Source organism: Lepus europaeus, chromosome 5, assembly GCF_033115175.1.
Source record: "Lepus europaeus isolate LE1 chromosome 5, mLepTim1.pri, whole genome shotgun sequence".
Lineage (NCBI taxonomy): Eukaryota > Metazoa > Chordata > Mammalia > Lagomorpha > Leporidae > Lepus > Lepus europaeus.
The window spans coordinates 67,764,826-67,785,300 of NC_084831.1; the positions used below are offsets into that span (position 1 = coordinate 67,764,826).

A 20,475-nucleotide genomic window follows, 5' to 3' on the forward strand; every position below is an offset into this window, starting at 1 on the left:
ACTGGTTTGAGTCCCAGCTGCTCCACTTCTGATCCAGCTCCCTGCTTATGGCTTGGGAAAGCAGTGGAAGATGGACCAAGTACTGAGGCCCCTGTACTCACCTGGGAGACCTGGTAGAAGCTCCTGGCTCCTGGCTTCAGATTGGCAGAGCTCCTGCCATTGCAGCTGTTCGGGGAGTGAACCAGCAGAAAGACTTTCTCTCTCTTTCTCTGCCTTTCAAATAAATAAATTTTAAAAAAGAAGAAAAAAAATCTCTCTCAAACTCCAAGTACTTGGAGCTCTTCTTTATACCTGGGAAAATATATTCTTAAGGCCCTTATTTCATTGCTGGTTTGGGACACCCCAAAGGTCGTTTTTGAAAAATGTTCTGTCTTTTCTTTCACACCATGTCTGATTGTGATTCTGAGTGCTGAAATCTAAGCCTCAGAGTTTATCCTCCATGGCAGTAGACATTTTTCTCAATTACAAAAGCAGGTTGTAACATCATCACTAAATTTTGAATTTAAGGGAGTTAATCTGAATTTACTTCTTACCTTTCCTATACTGGTCAACGGAAAGAAAGGTAATAAGAAATTTTTAAGAGTCTTGAACAAGTTTAAGTCTTTAATTTTGCAGATTTACATCTGGCTGGGGACTGGATGTAAGAGTAAAGTGTTTTTAATTCTATTCTGGTAATCATAAATGCAACCAGAAAGCAGATCACATGGACATAAGCAGCTGACTACATGACTCAAACCAGAAGCAACAAACATAAGTTTCACTACAAGAGAAAAGAAGAAAATGTTTCGTTTTTTTTTTTTTTTTAAACCTGCTACTCCAGTTAGAATACTCAGTCAAAAACAAAGGATGTAGTCCAAAGGCACTATATCTGATCTTGTGAAGTTGATGCTAATCTCCTTGGGTTTTTGTCTACCTGTCCCAGGCTTGAAGTGATGAGGTCAGCTTTGCCTTTACCAGATGTCAAGGAAAGCTGTTGTAGTCTAGCCAAGCTCTGTGCTGTTAGCAGCTTCCAGCTTTTCCCAGCTGGATATAATTGGCATCCTTTAGCTTGGGAGGTGCCTGATTGTGAGTATTCTTTCTCTCTGCTGTGTTTTTCCTATGCTGAACACTCTCTGACTCTGCACAGAAAGTTTTTACAAACCACATCACTGTCCAGTCTAATTCCAAAAATGAATCTGAAAGTTGAAGGGAATCTTTCATAACAGAGAAGTTCAAAGCTATCAAAATGGGTGAGATTTATATATCCTGCACATAAAATTCTTAATATTAAAAATGGGACGATATAAAGGTATAAATATGGAAGTACTAAAAGTGATATGTGATTTAAGCATATGGTTATGTTCTCATTTCTTTTGGAAATCAGATCCTAATTTTAAAAGTCAAAATTTGGAAAGTATGTCCATGCTAACCATATTCAGGATAAATATGCAGGCACAGTACTTACTTGCTTGACACTCAGGGGATCAAACAGCTTTTGGGAGAATTGGAAGAAAACTTTATCATTGGAGTAGAGAGACCTGAGCAACAAGTAATTAGCTCCTAGACTTTAAGAAGTTCATGAAAGCATAGGATAACTTTTTTTGCAATGCAAATCACAAATACTGTTCAAGGTGGGAATTTAGCCTGAGTTAAAGTGTCAGCATACCTGCATGTGATACCCAGCTCTTGCTCCTGACCCCTAGCTTCTGGTTTATGCAGACCCTGGGAGACAGTAGTGATGGTCCGAGTAACTGAGTTCCTGTTAGCCATGTAAAAGACCTGGACTGAGCTCCCAACTTAGGCCTGGCCCAGTCCTCGTTGTTGCTGCCATTTGGGGAGTAAACCAGCACATAGGAGTGTATTTTGTGTCTCACTCAATCTTGATCTATGCTCCTCAAATAATTAACAATTTTTTAAAATCCCATTCAAACATTGAAACTAATCTCACTAAGTCAGTACTCTTTAGGTGACTCTTATTAGTAGGACAAGGCAGCATTAACCTTTAGCAATAACTTTCATTTATAAATGTCATTCTTAAAATTTCATACTATAGGGGCCGGCGCTGTGGCTCATTAGGTTAATCCTCCGCCTGCGGTGCTAGCATCCCATGTGGGTGCCGGTTCTAGTCCCGGCTGCTCCTCTTCCAGTCTGACTCTCTGCTATAGCCTGGGGAAGCAGTAGAACACAGGCCCCTACACCCACATGGGAGACCCGGAAGAAGCTCCTGGCTTCAGATCAGCGCTGCTCTGGCCATTGTGGCCATTTGGGGAGTGAACCAACGGACAGAAGACCTTTCTTTCCATCTCTCCCTCTCACTGTCTGTAACTCTACCTCTCAAATAAATAAAATCTTTAAAAAAATTCATACTATAAATTTTAATTACATCTGTTTTGAGTATCCCATAGTGAATATTCTTAGAATCATAGTTCTAAAATTGTTTTTTAAAAATTGTTACAGGCATTTGAAAGCTGATAGCTGTAGTTATTCTGGACTTGGCATATTATGTGTATAATTACTGCAGTAGCATTTTTGAGATGAGGTGGGATCTTGGGACTTTTGTTATGGCATGGAAGAATTTACCAGTTCATGAAAGAAATGCTCCTATTTTACTTGTTTATAACAAATTGTTTAGGTTACCATATACTGAGTGTTTAACAGTCTGAAAGGGCCTCAGAAAATTCATGGAAAATGTTTAGTATGAAAAAAACTACATATGAGTTTCAAAGTTTTTTGCATCCTAGTGAACACCTTTTAATTCTATTTTCCCACAGACTTTTTGAAATATCCTCATATATTAGCTTAGGAAAAATTCTCAATGGTGCCTGCTACAGGAGGTAAAGGAAATGAAATCAGCACTATTTGATTTTTACTGTTTTGAGATGCAACTAAATTTTTAGAGAAATGGACCTGAAACTAAAATAAGTTCAGGTACACTGGATAGCATCTAATAAACTTCTATTCGGATTCAATCATGCAAATACTATTTTATAACCTACTTTGCCATTTTAATATAATAAACATATTTTCAAGTCAAATATTCATCTGTAATAAAATTGTAATTAAAATGTAGTGCTATGATCTGAATATGTTCCCCTAAAGTTCATGTCAAACATAATCTGAAGTGCCATGGTGTTAAGAGGTAGAGCTTTGGGGAAGTGATTAAGTCAGAGGGCAGAGCCCTTAGGAGTGAGATTAGTGCCCCTTTATAAAAAATGCTTGTCTGCCGGCACTGTGGCTCAATAGGCTAATCCTCCGCCTTGTGGCACCGACACCCCAGGTTCTAGTCCCGATTGGGGCGCCAGATTCTGTCCTGGATGCTCCTCTTCCAGGCCAGCTCTCTGCTATGGCCCGGGAGTGCAGTGGAGGATGGCCCAAGTCCTTGGGCCTTGCACCCCATGGGAGACCAGGAGAAGCACCTGGCTCCGGCCTTCGGATCAGTGCGGTGCGCCAGCCGCAGCGGCCATTGGAGGGTGAACCAACAGCAAAGGGAAGACCTTTCTCTCTGTCTCTCTCTCACTGTCCATTCTGCCTAAAAAAAAAAAAAAAAAAATGCTTGTTTGTCTCTTAGCCCTTCTGCCAGTGAGAACACAGAGCAGCTATCATCTGTGAGGGGTGGGCCCTCAACAGACACTGAATCTGCCTGTGCTTTGATTTTGAACTTCATAGCCTCTAAGACTGTAAACAATATATTTCTGTGGTCTGTAACCTACCCAGTCTAAGGTATTTTATTATAGCAACCCAAATTAACTAAGGCATATAATGTTATACTACTTTGGCAAAACTTCTTCAGCTGTGTAGGTTGTTTCTGATTTTCCATTATGATGGGTATCATGTGTGCTTTATCTGTGCCTTGCCTGAGTAGCTCTGATATGTTTTGTTAGATATTCACAACTTCATGAAACAAATTCTAGTATTATTACCCTTATTATAATTATGGATGTTAAAGAGTTAATATGCCCAGTATCTCACTGACAAGTAACAGCCAAGATTTGAATCTAGTGGCTCAGCGACTCCAGATACAACATTCTTAAATAGAGAGCATGTTTCACTCTATTTTAAATAACCCTCTGAGGAGAATCTTCATAGCTACCTTTTCATTCACATCCTTATTTTTCTAGTATGAATTCTTAGAAGTGGAATTTATGTATGTGAATAGTTTTAACATTCTTTTCCTAGAGTTTACAGAAAGCAAGGGTGAGACAAAGAGATCTTCCATCTCTGGTTCACTGCCCCAAGTGGATGCAATGGGCAGGGCTGGGACAGCCTTAAGCCAAGAGCTTGGAATTCCATCCGGCTCTTCCACATAGATACCAGGGGCCCAGACAATTGGCCCGTCTTCCACTGCCTTCTCAGGGGCATTAGCAGGGAGCTGGATTGAAGTGGAACAGTCAGAACTTGATGGGATACTGACATCAAAGGCCACAGATTGTCCCCGTCTACCACAACTCTGGCTCCAGCTTTAAGATTCTTGAGGTACACTAATTGCCATCAGAATGCTGTACTAAATTCCATCTCAACCAGCAATGTTTGAGATGTTTCCAAGACTCTTGCCTATCCTGCTTGCCAATGGAATTATGGCTTATTTTTTCTAATTATAGAGCCAGAATAATTTTTAAAAATTTATTATGAAATTTTAATTTTAGTTTCAGATGACTAGCTTTTTTGTTAAAAAGTTAAACACAACTTGCCACTTTTGTTGCTTTCTTCCTTTCAGTTATTCTACCTATATGGCTAGTGAACATTCTTCAGGATTTGTTTAACTGAGGTTTCATTCAATTCTTGCCAAATATTTTTTAAAAGATTTATTTATTTGAAAAGCAAGAGTTACAGAGAGAGAGAGAGAGAATATTTTCCATCTGCTGTTTTACTCCCCAAATGCCCACAATGTCCAGAGCTGGGCTGATCCAAGGCCAGGATCCAGGGGCTTCTTCCCAATCTCTTACATGGGTACAGGGGCCCAAGGACTTGGATCTTCTTCCCCTCTGCTTTCCCAGATGCATTAGCAGGGAGTTGGATTGGAAGTGGAGCAGCCAGGAATTGAACTGGCACCCATATGGGATGCTGGCACTTCAGGCAGCAGCTTTACCCACTACTCTACAGCGCTAGATGCCAAATATTTAACTATAGTATCTGGCACTTTTGTTTGTTAACCAGGATTTTTTTTTTTTTAAGATTTACTTATGTATTTGAAAGAGTTATAGGGAGAGAAGGGGTAGGGAGAGAGAGAGAGATCTTCCATTTGCGGGTTCATTCCCCAAATGCCTGCAATAGCCCAGGCTGGGCCAGGCAGAAGCCAGGAGCCTGGAACTGCAGCAGGGTCTTCACATATGTGGCAAGGGCCAAAACACTTGGGCTGCCTTCTGCTGCTTTCCCAGGCAAATTATCAGGGAACTGGATCAGAAGTGGAGCAGTCAAGGCCCAGGACTTGAACCAGAACCCATGTGGGATGCTGGCATTGCATGCAGAGGCTTTACCTGCTGCGCCACAACACAAGCCCTAGCCCCAGAACTCTTTATGTTATCATATTGGCTTTGCTGATGATTATAGCTGTAGTTTTGTTATATGGCCCTTCACACTTTTTTTTTTTTTTTTCTGACAGGGACAGATCTTCCATCTGCTGGTTCACTCCCTTAACACCTGCAAAAGCAAGAGCTGGAGCAGGGTGAAACCAGGGACCTAGAACTCAATCCGGGTCTCCCCTGTGGGTGGCAGAAAGCCACCTACTTCAGCTGTCACTGGCTCCTCCGAGGGCCAGAGGCAGAGCCTGGACTCAAACCCAAACACTCCGCTATGTAATATGTTAGTCCCAAGCGGCATCTTAACTGTTGCACCAAATGCCTGACCCCTACTTCACACTTTCAAATGCTTTTCTCTATGTTATCACATCCCCATTCAACATATGGGAGAATTGAAATTTAGGGAACTTTGATTAACAGAATTACGCTTTTAGCTTTAATAGGCAAGAGTTCTCTAGTGTACCAGATTATTTTTATAAATGTATAAAAATCTTAGGAGAATGAATGCTCCCGTCTTGCTTGAGTCATGTAAGATATTCCAAAGAAGAGGGACTTCCATGGCTTCAGTTTATGAAAACCCCTTCAGGGAATCCCCTTCTCCCATTCTCAATTGTGTCAAGAACAGTGTTTACCAAGGATCCGAATTCAGTGGGGAGATAAGAGGTTAGGGAGTGTGTGAGGAGCTGTTAAGAAAGAAATAAGAAATCAGTTCTGGGAGGGTAGAAAGAATGTCTCTCTTGCTTTCCACTGCCTACCTCGGTTCCTGCCACAGAACAGGCACTAGGTGAGCACTCAGCTGAATGAATGAAGGTGGTAGGAAAACTACCAGAATGGTATTCCATGCGTGTGCAACCTAGGATAACTTCAAATTCCAAAAGAGCTCGTCTTAAATTCTTTTTTTTTTTTTTTTCGGCCGGCGCCGTGGCTTAACAGGCTAATCCTCCGCCTTGCGGCGCCGGCACACTGGGTTCTAGTCCCGGTTGGGGTGCCAGATTCTATCCCGGTTGCCCCTCTTCCAGGCCAGCTCTCTGCTGTGGCCTGGGAAGGCAGTGGAGGATGGCCCAAGTCCTTGGGCCCTGCACCCGCATGGGAAACCAGGAGAAGCACCTGGCTCTTGGTTCGGATCAGCGAGATGCGCCGGCCGCAGTGGCCACTGGAGGGTGAACCAACGGCAAAAAGGAAGACCTTTCTCTCTGTCTCTCTCTCACTGTGCACTCTGCCTGTCAAAAAAAAAAAAAAAAAAGAATTTTTAAATTTAAAATCTTAAAATTTAAAATTAAAATCTTTAAATTTAAAATCTTAAAAGATTCCCCATCTATTTCTTTGGCAAATATATAGCTGTGGCAATTTGTCTTCTTTTTAAACTGTTTAACATGAGATGTGAGATGCCTCGATTTTAGTTTATTTTAGTACATTTCTCTGACACCAATTAATTGCATAATGACACAGCCTCCCTCCATGGCAGTTTCCTCAATAGTTAAAAAAAAAAAAAAAGATTTTTATGAGGCTATCATGATACGATGAATGGAAAAGACATGGTAAAAACATGATATATTAATTTTGAAGGGTGGGGCTGGAGTCAGGTGGTCAGGCAAACCAAGGCAGAACTGTTGCAGCACCCCAGCAAGCTCAAGGAGCACAGCGCTTTATCCGTTTCTTTAAATGAAGTCAGAGGTGGGGCATCCATGCCAATAATGAGTTCCATGTTCTCAACTGAAATTCTCTTATTCTAGCCTCAATACGAATGGAAAACATCTATTCACCCTATATATATATTCTCTTCTGGATCCTAAAGAGCTATCCAGTCAAGTGGAAGAGTCACTTTTTGTGATTTGGATGTAGAAAGCATATAATTTAACTTGCAGACATGATGTGAATGTTTGCAGAAATTTTTTTTTAAACCCAAAGGAATTATGATGCCATATTTGAAGATGGAAACCATTGTTACAAATTCAATTTCAAAATATTTACTTCCCGGAACCAGGGTGAAGTCTCCAGAGAACCACTACTAGGTATTAGCTCATTTCTTTCAGATGTACTGGAATGAGTCTGCTACTTTGCCAGCATGGTTCTGAACCACAAATTTCATCTTTGGTTGAAACTCCTCCAAGCGAGACCATGTGCAGTTTTCCTAGTTCATCATTTATCTTCCAGGACACAGCCCAGTACATTTATGACAATGGTGAAAAACCATTTCTCAGGAGATTTGGTGGCAAATCTAGCTTCTCTGGCTCCCAGCATAGTCTGGCACTAGCAGGCCAGTGACAGTAGCAAGGTACGATAGATTTCAGGAAAGTTCTAACAAGCACATGGATCCAAACGTGTGGCGGGTTACACTCCTTTAGGATGAAGAAGAGAGAGCCTGGTGCAACTAAACAGAGGCAAATGGAATCTGCCTGGGACTCGAGGGCTCTGGGGAGCACATGGAGATCAGGTAGTTCAGGGGCAAGACGGTGTTGAGCTGGCACAGGAGCCGCTCATCAAAGCTGTGGCTTCTTTTGCCTTCAGGGGTTCTCCTCTGAGAGCAGACTTCTGGTCTGTGTGAAGCGTGAGTTTATTCTGATGTGGCATGAACGTCTCCAGAAACCACATGGCAGTACCCAGGGCTGAAGCTGCATTACGGACAAAACCCAAGACAGGAAGAAGCATCCCAGAGACCGTGAAGTGGCACAGTTGAGAGCCCTGGTTTTGCCGCATCTCCTGATGTGACTCTGAGCAGCGACTGAACTCTTCTCTGCCTCAGTTTCCTCATACACAAAAGGGAATAATAAGAGCATCTTTTCCAGATGATTGTTGTGACTATGCGATAAATACTACATGTAAAGTGCTTAGAAATGTGTCTGGTGCATAAGTAGCCCTGGATATTATCTAAAATTTTTTCTTTAGCAAACTAATTCTTACCACCAGGAGTGCGGTTGGGGTGAACAGTGTGCCACCATTCTTCCCTAGTCTATTTCTTTCTCCCGGTTTCTCTTTTCCTGGCTAATAACTACTCATCATCCGGGGCCCAGCTTAGATATCATCTCTTCCAGGAAGCCTTCCCTGATTGTTCCAATCCTGGTGTGGGTTAGTTACAGCCTTACTGTTCCCCTAATTTCCTTAATATCTTTACACTGGATGCATTTTAGTATAATTCTCTCCTCTAAAATGTGTTTCCAGACATGATTTTAAGAAATAGAATAGAGGCCAGTGCCATGGCTCAACAGGCTAATCCTCCGCCTTGCGGCGCCGGCACACCGGGTTCTAGTCCCGGTCAGGCCACTGGATTCTGTCCCGGTTGCCCCTCTTCCAGGCCAGCTCTCTGCTGTGGCCAGGGAGTGCAGTGGAGGATGGCCCAAGTGCTTGGGCCCTGCACCCCATGGGAGACCAGGAGAAGCACCTGGCTCCTGCCTTCGGATCAGCGCGTTGCGCTGGCCGCGGCGGCCATTGGAGGGTGCACCAACAGCAAAAGGAAGACCTTTCTCTCTGTCTCTCTCTCTCACTGTCCACTCTGCCTGTCAAAAAAAAAAAAAAAAAAAAAGAAAGAAATAGAATAGAAACTATTCATCTTAGGGTCTCTAGAGCCTGGCATGGGGCACTGATGGAGCAGTCTACCATGGCTAACTACTCAATGCCAACGTGAAGGTAGGTTTCTCAGCCTGGGCTGCAGTATGGCCCATGGAAGGTCTCTGCCCCGAGTGAACCTGTTTCTTGTTCTCTTCGACTAAGCAACACAGACAGTTGGGCCATTATCGAGTAATTCAAGCAAGAGAAGCAGCCAAAGCACATGTTTTATCTGAGTTACCCAAATTGGCTGACTCCCCAGCCTGCAGTTACTGGGTAATTGCTCAATCTTCCACTTGGCTTTTGCTGCGTAAATGTGGCCACAGAGTCTTTTCATTTCTGTTGAGTGGCTCCTCCCTTCCTTGTTGAATGCAGCTTAAAACATAAAACCTACCTTTCACCATTCCCTTAGTAGTTATTCTAGGCCATCAGCTCACCTTGCTCCACTGGTCTGCAAAGTGGGCTGAAATGTGAGGTCAGAGAGTAGCTAATTGTTTTCAATCTGTGTTCTGGATACTTCTCTGCCAATTTTTCTTTGGGGTGTGAAAGAAGGGCTCGTGGTCATACAGAACACACACACACACACATACCCCTCAGTCATACTTTTTACATGATGGGAACTGTTTTATATTTGGGACTTGGGTACAGAATGTTGGAAATCCCTTTCTCAATCATGTGTGACCATGGCTCACAGCTGTTAGTGGAAAGGTTAGAGTTTGGTTTCAGGTAGTTAGGATTTTATTCCAATTCCAGTTTGCCTCTTGCTACCTGTGAGGTGTTAGACATATCGTTGACCTATTCATCACATTCTCTTTGCTTTAACCTTGAACCAGCTCTGAACTCTACCCACTCCATTACATCTTACCTAGTGCAAGCCACACGCCATGGACTACTAAAATGGTTACGCAGCTATTTTCCTGGCTTCCATTCCCTCTTCTCTAAAATACACTCACACAGATCTATTGAAAACCTGCATTAGAGCTTCTCTGCCCAAACGCCCTCAGTGGAGATGGGTACTTGGTACAGTGGTTAAGATGTTGCTTGGGATGCCCAGATCCTCTATCAGGGTGCCTCGGTTTGACACCCCGCTCTGCTCTTGGTCCCAGCTTCCTGCTAATGTGCACCCTGGGAGGCAGTAGGTGATGGCTCAGTTTGTTGAGTCCCTGCCACCCAAATGGCAGACCCAGATTGAATTCCTGGCTCCTGGCTTTGGCCAGGCCCAGCCTTGGCCATTGTGGGCATTTGGGGAATGAACCAGTAGATAGAAGATCTCTCTCTCTCTCTCTCTCTCTCTCTCTGTCTCTCTACCTTTCAAATAACTTAAAAATATTTTAAATTAAAACAGAATAAAATCCCCTCCCCCATAGCTTCCTTCATATTCAGATAACAACACAATATCCTACATGGCTTTGAAAGGTGCTTATCATTGGGCGGCCACTTCACCTCTACCCATTGCTCTCTGATCTCAGAGCCTTTTCCCTACTCACTCACTTCCTTGCTAACTTGCTTCCAGGCACACTGGCCTTCTAGGCTACAGGGGAATGATCAAGAAAAAGTGCTTAGGAGATTTGAAACCAAACAGATCAGGCCTCTTCTGGCTGGGTGACCTTGCTTAATCATACAGAGCCTGTTTTCTTTTCTGTAGATGAGCATACCACTACCCACCTTGCAAAGGCTTTCCTGAAAATTAAATGAGATGTTAAACACAGCAGTCAGGCCAACTCCAAGAAATATGGCTTCCAGGGTGAAGGCTGGAAGTAGGGGTAGAGGGTAAGGGGGTAGAAGGGGATTGTGGGTGCTCTAAAGTGGGAAAGCAACATTGTAGATTTCCCTAAAACAGAACAACCCTCTCCTTCACAATGAAGTCTTCAATCTCAAGCCTAATTTCTACTGAAGTTCAGCCCAAGCCTTTTATTTTGGTGTTCTTAGCAGAAATTTTTAAACTCCTATCACTTACCAAATGCACTGTTAATTTCTCCTGCACTCCCACCCTCCCAGCCCACAACTCTATTGCTCTAGGCTTATGGAGGCAAATTGCTGGCAGGATTTAGCCCTCTGATGCCTGATTGATCTTGATTGCACTCTGTGGCCCCTCTCCAAGTTCTCCATATCACTGAGGGGGAGCTCCAGGCTTTGCCAGGGAAATTGGCTCACTTTTCAGAATTCACGGTGCTTCCCTGATCTCATTGCTAGATGAACACTCTTTCAGCCTGATGGCTGAAAGGCCTTTTTGCCTTTCAGTAGGTATCCCAGGGCTTCATTGTCAAAGAACTGGCCAGTGTTTCCTGTTTGGATTCTCACCTCTATGTTAGCATATTATCTACACCAGTGCAATGTCAGGCCTGCTGAACAATTTTTCTCTGCTCAACAGAAACCTCAAGACCTCAGTGTTCCTGGGTTGAATTTCTTTTGGACTATCAAGTACAAGAATGGATGGACTTTGGACCAGACACCTTCTATGGTAATTGATGTTTTATTAAAGCTAAATGAGTAAATAATATAAAATTAATAGCTCAGGGAATTGGGTAAGTGCTGCCCTTTGGGTTTAAGTAATAGCACAAAATTACTCAGTTGGCCACCAAGCCAAGCAAAAAACTGAGTAAACAACGAAACACAGACTCCTTTTAAACTACCTTGACTAACTGTACAAAATTTTCTCAACTGAGTGCATTATCAAATCATTCAGAGGATCTGTGGACCTCAGAAACTTCACAGTGTGCTTAAAACTTATTTAAACATATGAGTCATTCACTTATTTACAAATTAATGCCTAAGAAAGGGTAGTATGTTTTAAATAGAGTTCTATTTCAGTGATTCTCAAATTTTAAGATACTCAAGAGACATCTGGAGCCTGGGGAGATATTGAAAATAGTGATTTCCAGAGATTCTGATTTGCTATGACCATGATTTGCCATGACCAGAAGTTTAACTCCGATAAGTCTCCTAGAAGGATTCTGAGGCAGATGACCGAGATTACACTTTGAGAAACCCTGGGATAGGAGGAGGTAGTTTAAACAGCAACTTGGTGATGAATATTCTGAGCTCTTCCACCTCTTCAGGTGCTAATTCACACTGTGTTTACCTTATTAATCTGTATACTTATCAAGGTTCTACTGTGAGTTGGGAGCTCAAAGTGTAGATGCTACTTAATTTTTGATGGAGTAATGTCTCAATTAGCCCATTTTGTATTGAAAACATCCCAAGTCACAAGTTCATTGAATCCACCTAATCTACAGAACATCATACTTCAGTACACAGCATGCTGTAGGGTATTGGTGGTGTCCACTCATGGCTGACTTGAGTTGCAGCTCAGTGGTATCCTACTGCAACTAGCACAGGAAAACTTCAGAATTCAAAGTACGGTTTCTACAAAATGCCTGTTCCTTTCCTGCCTTCATAGAGTAGATAAACATAAGCCAAACCATGGTAAGTTGGGGACAGTCTGTACACTACATTTACTCCTCACACCAATGCCACAGAGGAAATTATACTCTGCATCTTACAGATACTACAACTGAGCCTCACTGTAGACTGGAATTCGAAATTTGAATCCAAGTTCTTAATTTTTTCTTTTTCATTGTATATGTTACAGTGAGGAATGAGAATGAGGGCAGGTGACCTGGGAACTAATAAACTAAGGCACATTCAGAACTTGACCAGCCCCAGGGTTTCAAAAAAATTGAAACAAACAATTGGATCTATTTTGTTTACACCAAAATTCCTTTGGCTGGATTTTTTTATTATTTCATGAAATATTTGACCGAAATGCTATTTGGTCTTACACAGTTGCCAAAATGTGAGTCAGTCATTTGGATGAGCACACTTAGTACCCAATATCCACACATTTTCAAATATTCAGACATTCTGGCTAGTCATAGAGACACTAGCCTGACCCTAGCTTTCTAATTTTCAGGTAGGAAATCTGAGTCACCTAGTGACCAAGAGAAGGAACCAACTTTTTTTTTTCCTGATATATTTTCTCTATTAGTTGTACTAACCTGCACCATTGTATCCACTTTTTCCAAAATAGAAAGAATCCAATTTAATTGGTGGTTTAAGGTCCTTCTCGTAGGAGAATCCCTTCCCTGAAGAAGCTGACAGGTGGAGATGAAGGGAATCAGTGCTGACAGATATGTCCTTCTGCCCCAAGAGAAGATTGCCCAAGCTTTAGCCATAACATCAATGTGATTGCATTGTCCTATGCTGTTAAGATGGTGAAGACTATTGTGAGCAGGAAGGGAGTACCTGGCAATGAGTGCTGTCTTTGATTTCAAATAATACCTTCTAAGGTTTCTCTTCTCTACCCTTTTTCTGTCTACCAAAGGAGATATGATAGGCAGGATGACAAACACCATCCTAGACTAGGCTAAAGTTTTGCTGATGGACAGAGTAGAGTGGCTTCTGCTCCTATACTGAATTCTGAGCCAACTTCTTGGCAGAATGATTGGTGTCTGTGTAGAGCAAGCGATTCTGATTTGGAAACTTCTGAGATGTTCTGGAAGAGTAATACAGCAGCTGCTTGTCTCACCCCCAGCTCTTGCCAGAATTTCCTCCATCTTTCATTCCTTGAAGCACAAGAATGCCTCTCTTACAACAGTGCTTTAAGTCCATCTTAAGATTCGTATTCATCGAATGAATCTCTACAGTCTAGTTTCACGAGCTTAAAACAAACGAACACTACCGCATATCACAACTTGTTTGAACTGATGCTTAGAGTCATGTGGGTCCATTATACTAGTCATGACATCTTCAGAGAATCACTCTTAAATATAATTTATGAATTATTTTGCCCTTATAGGTCTGAGACTTGTCAAAATTGCTCACTTAAAGGATTTCAAAACAGAATAGGGATAATAGATGGTAGCCACTGTTGAACTGGCCCATCCAAATCTTTTAAAGCTTCTTTTCACAACACATAACCTTTAACCATGGTGCAGTGAGGAGTGATTGACTGCATAAAGAAGTTTATACCTCTGCCAGTATAACCCCCCCAACTTTATGTGCTTTTATTTTATTTTCCACAAATTCAAGTATGAAATTCACATTATTTCCTTATTCTGAGGTTCAGCAGGAATTTGGATGGGACATATTTTCCCGAGCATCTGCCTGAAATCTCCTGCCTTGAATATTTTTTAATCTCCCTTCTTTCAGTCATGCTCACAGACTTAGTGCCTTGCAGAATGCTGGGGCAGTCGTTAAGAGATCATCTCATCCAATCTCCTCCCTTCCAGCTTCTCCTTAGAAATGGAAACCAAAGTGACTGAGTCTGGGCCTCCTGCCTGAATCTCTGAGGAACACTCTGGGCTCTGCTACAGGAAGTTCTTGCCAGTGGAGTCTCTGAGAGATTCCTGAGCTGCTCCCAAATCTTCACGACACTACCTGCTTGTACCCTAAAATAACTCTCAGCTGGGAACCCTGAAGTTCAGCTCTGGATCCTTTTCAGCTCAGACTTTTCCTTTTGAAGTAATGGCTCTGTCATGAAGTGCTGATTGTGAGCCTGCTCAGCCTGTTCTGGAAGTTTTTTGGGAACCTCCATTTCCCCTGGGGGAGGCAAGATCTCTAGGAAAGAGATCCCTGGCAGTATCAGTACAGTACCTGGCTTCTAGTGAACATCTAGTATGGCTAGCTCCGTGCCAAGTGCTGTCACAGGTTCACGCCCTTTAATCCTCCCTGCCTCCCATGAGTCAGTTACTGTCAACTCCATTTCACATTTTAGGAGACCGAAGCATAGATTACAAAGCTTTTAAGTAGGGGAGCCAGGATTTAAATCCAGGCACTTATAGGTGCAGAATATGAACTCTTAGTCATTATGCTATCCTATCTCTAAATATCTAAAAGGTAAGCAAGAAACCATCCTTATTTGCCAACTTGGAATAAAAAATGACATGATTTTTAAAATATTCTAATAAAATAACTCTGAGGTCTCATCCTAACTAGATCAAGTCTTTCTTTCTTCGTATCATAGTCACTTCTGGGAGCCCAGTTTTCTGTACTTTCTTAATCTAAGGAGTTGGTCTTTATCACTCAGACCCCAAAGAGAGTATTTTCTGTGTTGCTGAAGACTCTCATCATTTTTTTTTTTTTTGGCTCCCGTGCCATGTGATTTTATTGAAGTGTTGGCATCCTACAACTTGATTGTGCACCCTCACCCCTTAGCCTGGCAGTCCTGGATGCAGTTAAAATGCCTTTCTACTGAAGAAGGGTCCAGGTAATATCAGGACCCTGCTCCTGCCACTGTGCCAACTGGAGACTTTCTGGGCATAAAGAAGAGGACATCTCTCTTTTGATCCCCCATATATTGAGTATACTTGGCTATAGTCCCTCCCTGGCCCTGTTAACCCAGGTTCTCAATAATTTCACATGCTTGGTTCTTTTTTTAAACTTTTATTTAATAAATATAAATTTTCAAAGTACAGCTTTTGGATTACAGTGGCTTCCCCCCCCCCAATAACTTCCCTCCCACTTGCAACCCTCCCATCTCCCACTCTCTCTCCCATTCCATTCACATCAAGATTCATTTTCAATTATCTTTATATACAGAAGATCAATTTAGTATATATTAAGTAAAGATTTCAACAGTTTGCACCCCCACAGAAACACAAAGTGTAAAGTACTGTTTGAGTACTAGTTATACCGTTAATTCATATAGTACGACACATTAAGGACAGAGATCCTACATGGGGAGTAAGTGCACAGTGACTCTTGTTGTTGATTAAACAATTGACACTCTTGTTTATGGCATCAGTAATCACCCGAGGCTCTTGTCATGAGTTGCCCAGGCTATGGAAGCCTTTTGAGTTCGCCGACTTCGATCTTATTCCAACAGGGTCATAGTCAAAGTGGAAGTTCTCTCCTCCCTTCAGAGAAAGGTACCTCCTTCTTTGATGACCTGTTCTTTCCACTGGGATCTCACTTGTGGAGATCTTTCATTTAGGTCTTTTTTTCTCTTTTGCCAGAGTGTCTTGGCTTTCCATGCCTGAAATACTCTCATGGGCTTTTTAGCCAGATCTGAATGCCTTAAGGGCTGATTCTGAGGCCAGAGTGCTGTTTAAGACATCTGCCATTCTATGAGTCTGCTGTGTATCCCACTTCCCATGTTGGATCATTCTCTCCTTTTTAATTCTATCAGTTAGTATTAGCAGACAATAGTCTTGTTTATGTGATCCCTTTGACTCTTAATCCTATCATTATGATCAGTTGTGAACTGAAACTGATCACTTGGACTAGTGAGATGGCATTGGTACATGCCACCTTGATGGGATTGATTTGGAATCCCCTGGCATGTTTTTAACTCTACCGTTTGGGGCAAGTCCGATTGAGCATGTCCCAAATTGTACATCTCTTCCCTCTCTTATTCCCACGCTTATATTTAACAGGGATCATTTTTCAGTTAAATTTAAACACCTAAGAATAATTGTGTGTAAATTAAAGAGTTCCACCAATAGTATTAAGTAGAAAAAAAATACTAAAAGGGATAAAGTATTAAGTTGTTCATCAACAGTCAGGACAAGGCCGATCAAGTCACTGTTTCTCATAATGTCTGTTTGACTTCAACAGGTTTCCTTTTTGCTGCTCGGTTAGTTGTCACTGATCAGGGAGAACATGATATTTTTCCCTTTGGGACTAGCTTATTTCACTCAGCATGATGTTTTCCAGATTCCTCCATTTTGTTGCAAATGACTGAATTTCATTTTTTTTTTACTGCTGTATAGTATTCTATGGAGTACATATCCCATAATTTCCTTATCCAGTCTTTTGTTGATGGGCATTTAGGTTGATTCCAGGTCTTAGCTATTGTGAATTGAGCTGCAATAAATGTTAAGGTGCAGACAGCTTTTTTATTTGCCAATTTAATTTCCTTTGGGTAAATTCCAAGGAGTGGGATGGCTGGGTTGTATGGTAGGGTTATATTCAGGTTTCTGAGGAATCTCCAGACTGACTTCCATAGTGGCTTAACCAGTTTGCATTCCCACCAACAGTGGGTTAGTGTCCCTTTTCCCCACATCTTTGCCAGCATCTGTTGTTGGTAGATTTCTGTATGTGAGCCATTCTAACTGGGATGAGGTGAAACCTCACTGTGGTTTTAATTTGCATTTCCCTGATTACATGCTTGGTTCTATAGTCTCTCTTTCATCTCTCATCTCTTTCTCTCTCTCTCTCTCTCTCTCTCTCCTGTCTTCTCTCTCTCTCTCTCTCTCATACACACACACACACACACTCACACCAGTCATTTTCCCCAAGACATGTGCAAGGGCACTGGAGCCTAGAGCATTCTTCCCCTAGCACTGCCATCTGGCCCTGCAATATGACTCAGAAGCTATCATATTTCCTATTTCAGGATAAATGACTCCAGTGTAAAACCCCCACACCCACCCCAACAATGTTCTGTTGTAGGAAGAACATGATAAAATCCTACAGTGCATGGTGTAGATGGACCCAGTCTTTGCCACTCTTTGTTTGCACGAGCAGAAATTTTCGCTAACCATGCCTGCCTGATTATCTCACCTTTTACTCCTCCCTACAGAAACAGAAATATTGGATGAAGTAGGTTAAGAAGAGAACTGGAATGGTTAGCTGCTCATTCCTCTTTCTCTTGGGATCCAGCTGCCTTTGAGGAACAGGCCTGCCTTGCTGCTATTAGAGAACTTGGCTTTCAAATTCAGCAGCAACAGTCCTCCTAAGACTCAGCCCTACAACAAGACAGACCGAGCCACTTAGTCACAGACGGTACTGGAAAGCTGCAGTCTCCCCATCAAGTGGAGGCTGCCTGTCACACTTCATGGAAGAGCAGCAGTGCTGGCTGCCATTGATCAAAAGCTCCCCTAAGATTTTCTGTGCATTCTCTCATTCAGTCTTCAAAATGTCCCTCTGAACAAGGTGCAGTTACATTTTCCATGTCACCAGTGAGGAGACTGGAATTTAGACTGATTGAATTACCACACTTGCACAGCTTGTGTTGAAGCTCAGGTCTTTAGAAAATAAAACTTGGGGAGTAGACTTTGGTGCAGTGGTTAAGGCACTTCTTATGATGCCTGCATTCTACATCAGAGTATCTGGCTTTGAGTCCCAACTCTGCTCCTGGATCCAGTGTCCTGCTAATGTGCATCCTGCAAAGCAGCAGGTGATGGCTCAAATACTTGGATTCCTGCAAACCTTGTGGGAGAGCTGGACTGAGTTCCAGGATCTGGGCTTCAGCCTGGCCCAGCCCTGGCTATTGTGGGCATTTAGGGAGTGAACCAGCCAATGAGAAGATCTCTGTCGATCCCAGTCTCTCTGCCTTTCAAATAAATAAATAAATAATTTTTTTAAAAAAGAAAAAATAAAACTTAGACAAAAGTACATGCCAACACTTTATTGGTGAGTATAATCTCATGGGAACAAAAATGAAGAAAAGAAGAAATGAGGCAAGGGAAAGAAAGCAAACTTAACGTTGGGCATTGTTGAGCTGGTGAGAGGTTCTGCAGAAGACACAGCCACCTCCTGGATCACACGGGCTGTCTCTGAAGAGTCGGGGCGTCCACATAGAACCACTGCATCAGAACAGCCCTTCCCAGGAAGGGACACCAAACAATAGGTCTGCTAGCTCCTTCCTTTCACATATATATATATATATATATATATATATTTATCTTTTATTTAATGAATATAAATTTCCAAAGTACAGCTTATGGATTACAATGGCTTCCCCCCCCTTAACTTCCCTCCTACCCACAACCCTCCCCTTTCCCACTCGTTCTCCCCTTCCATTCACATCAAGATTCATTTTCAATTCTCTTTATATACAGAAGATCAGTTTAGTATATATAAAGATTTCAACAGTTTGCCCTCACATAGCAACACAAAGTGAAAAAATACTGTTGGAGTACTAGTTATAGCATTAAATAACAGTGTACAGCACATTAAGGACAGAGATCCTGCATGATATATTTTTTTAAAAAATTGATTAATTTTCTATGTAATTTCCAATTTAACACCAAGGTTTTTTTTCATTTTTTCATTTTTTTCTTTATATTTTTAAAGAAGAAGAATGCTTTTACTGACTTATTTGAAATTAGAGCTTTAGACAGAGGGAGAGACACAGAGGAAAAGTCTTCCATCTGCTGGCTTACTCCCAAATGGCTACAACAGACAGTTCTGTGCCAGGTCGAAGTCAGGAGCCAAGAACTCCATCCAGGTCTCCTTCATGGCCCAAGTGTTTGAGCCATCACCTGCTGCCCCACAGGGTGCACATTAGCAGGGCACTGGTGCATTAGCCAGAAGCTAGATGGGAAGTGAAGCAGCTGGGATTTGAACTGGCCCTGCCTCCTATCTTCCTGTTTTATCAATGTCTGTGCATGTGGTGGTGTTCATATTTCTACACTTTTTAGTTTGTGTCACCTATCCATTTTCTGAAGATGGTGTCTCCAAGGATCGTATCATTTGATTAAGCGTTGGTGCTGGAGTCATTGTGATTTCTGCCACAGAAAACTCAATAGGGGTGGAGATCACAGGTGGTGTCATAGGGTCTGACCTGGACATTATGCTGTGGAAATGCTCAGGCCAAGAAGTGGGCAAATGGCTGAGAGATCAGACAGAACTGGACAGATCTGGGGTATCACAAAAGAGGAGCAAGTGGCAGAGCAGAACCAGGGCAGATAGAACCAAATCTTTCACCACTTAAGCTGTATTTCATATTCAATGAATAATCCACCTTACCCAAGAAAATGTGGTTTATCCCTGTGCTGTGTACTGTGTACTCTGTGGAATACCAAGATGGGATTTTTTTTTTTTTAAAGAGTACTTTTCCTCATGAGCAAGAAACAAGTGTTTTAAAATTTCATTTATTTATTTGAAAAGTAAAGTGACACAAAAAGAGGGACACACACACATACACACACACAGAGGAAGAGAGACAGAAGGAGAGATGGAGATAGAGAGAGAGAGAGGGAGAGAGAGAAAAAGAGAGTGAGAAAAATCTTCCTTCTGCTGGTTCACTCCCCAAATGTCTACAACAGCCCAGCCTGGACTAGGCTGAAACCAGGAACCAGGAACAGTATCCGGATCTCCCAGATGCAGAAGAGGGACCCAAGTACTTAGACTATCCCCTTCTGCCTCCCAGGTGCATTAGTGGGAAGGTGGGTCAGAAGCATGGAGGTAGAACTCAATCTTAGATAACTTCAATATAGGATGCAAGTGTCCCAAGCAACAGCTTAACCTGCTGTGCCACAGTGTTCACCCTCCAAGATGAGATCTTTATCAGTTTGTATTCCCCAGAGAAATAGAACAGGGCATCTATCCATCTGGATATCTCATTATCAATTGATTGATTGACCAATAGAAATAGATCAAAATAGACAGAGAGCCTTATTTTAAGGAATTGGCTCACATAGTTATGGAGACTGACAAGTCTGAAATCTGCAAGTCTGTAGGGCTAACCGATCAAGTAAGGATTGATGTT

At 42.1% G+C, this 20,475-nt stretch overlaps 1 long non-coding RNA gene across 1 annotated transcript in view; it reads left to right on the forward strand.

Moving 5' to 3' along the window:
• Positions 1-11,410: 11,410 nt before the first annotated feature.
• The window catches only part of LOC133759874 (uncharacterized), a 38,735-nt gene continuing 29,670 nt past the window's right edge, over positions 11,411-20,475 (forward strand). The window contains exon 1 of the long non-coding RNA XR_009865926.1: positions 11,411-11,499. This is a non-coding gene — a long non-coding RNA (uncharacterized LOC133759874). The remainder of the gene's footprint in view (positions 11,500-20,475) is intronic.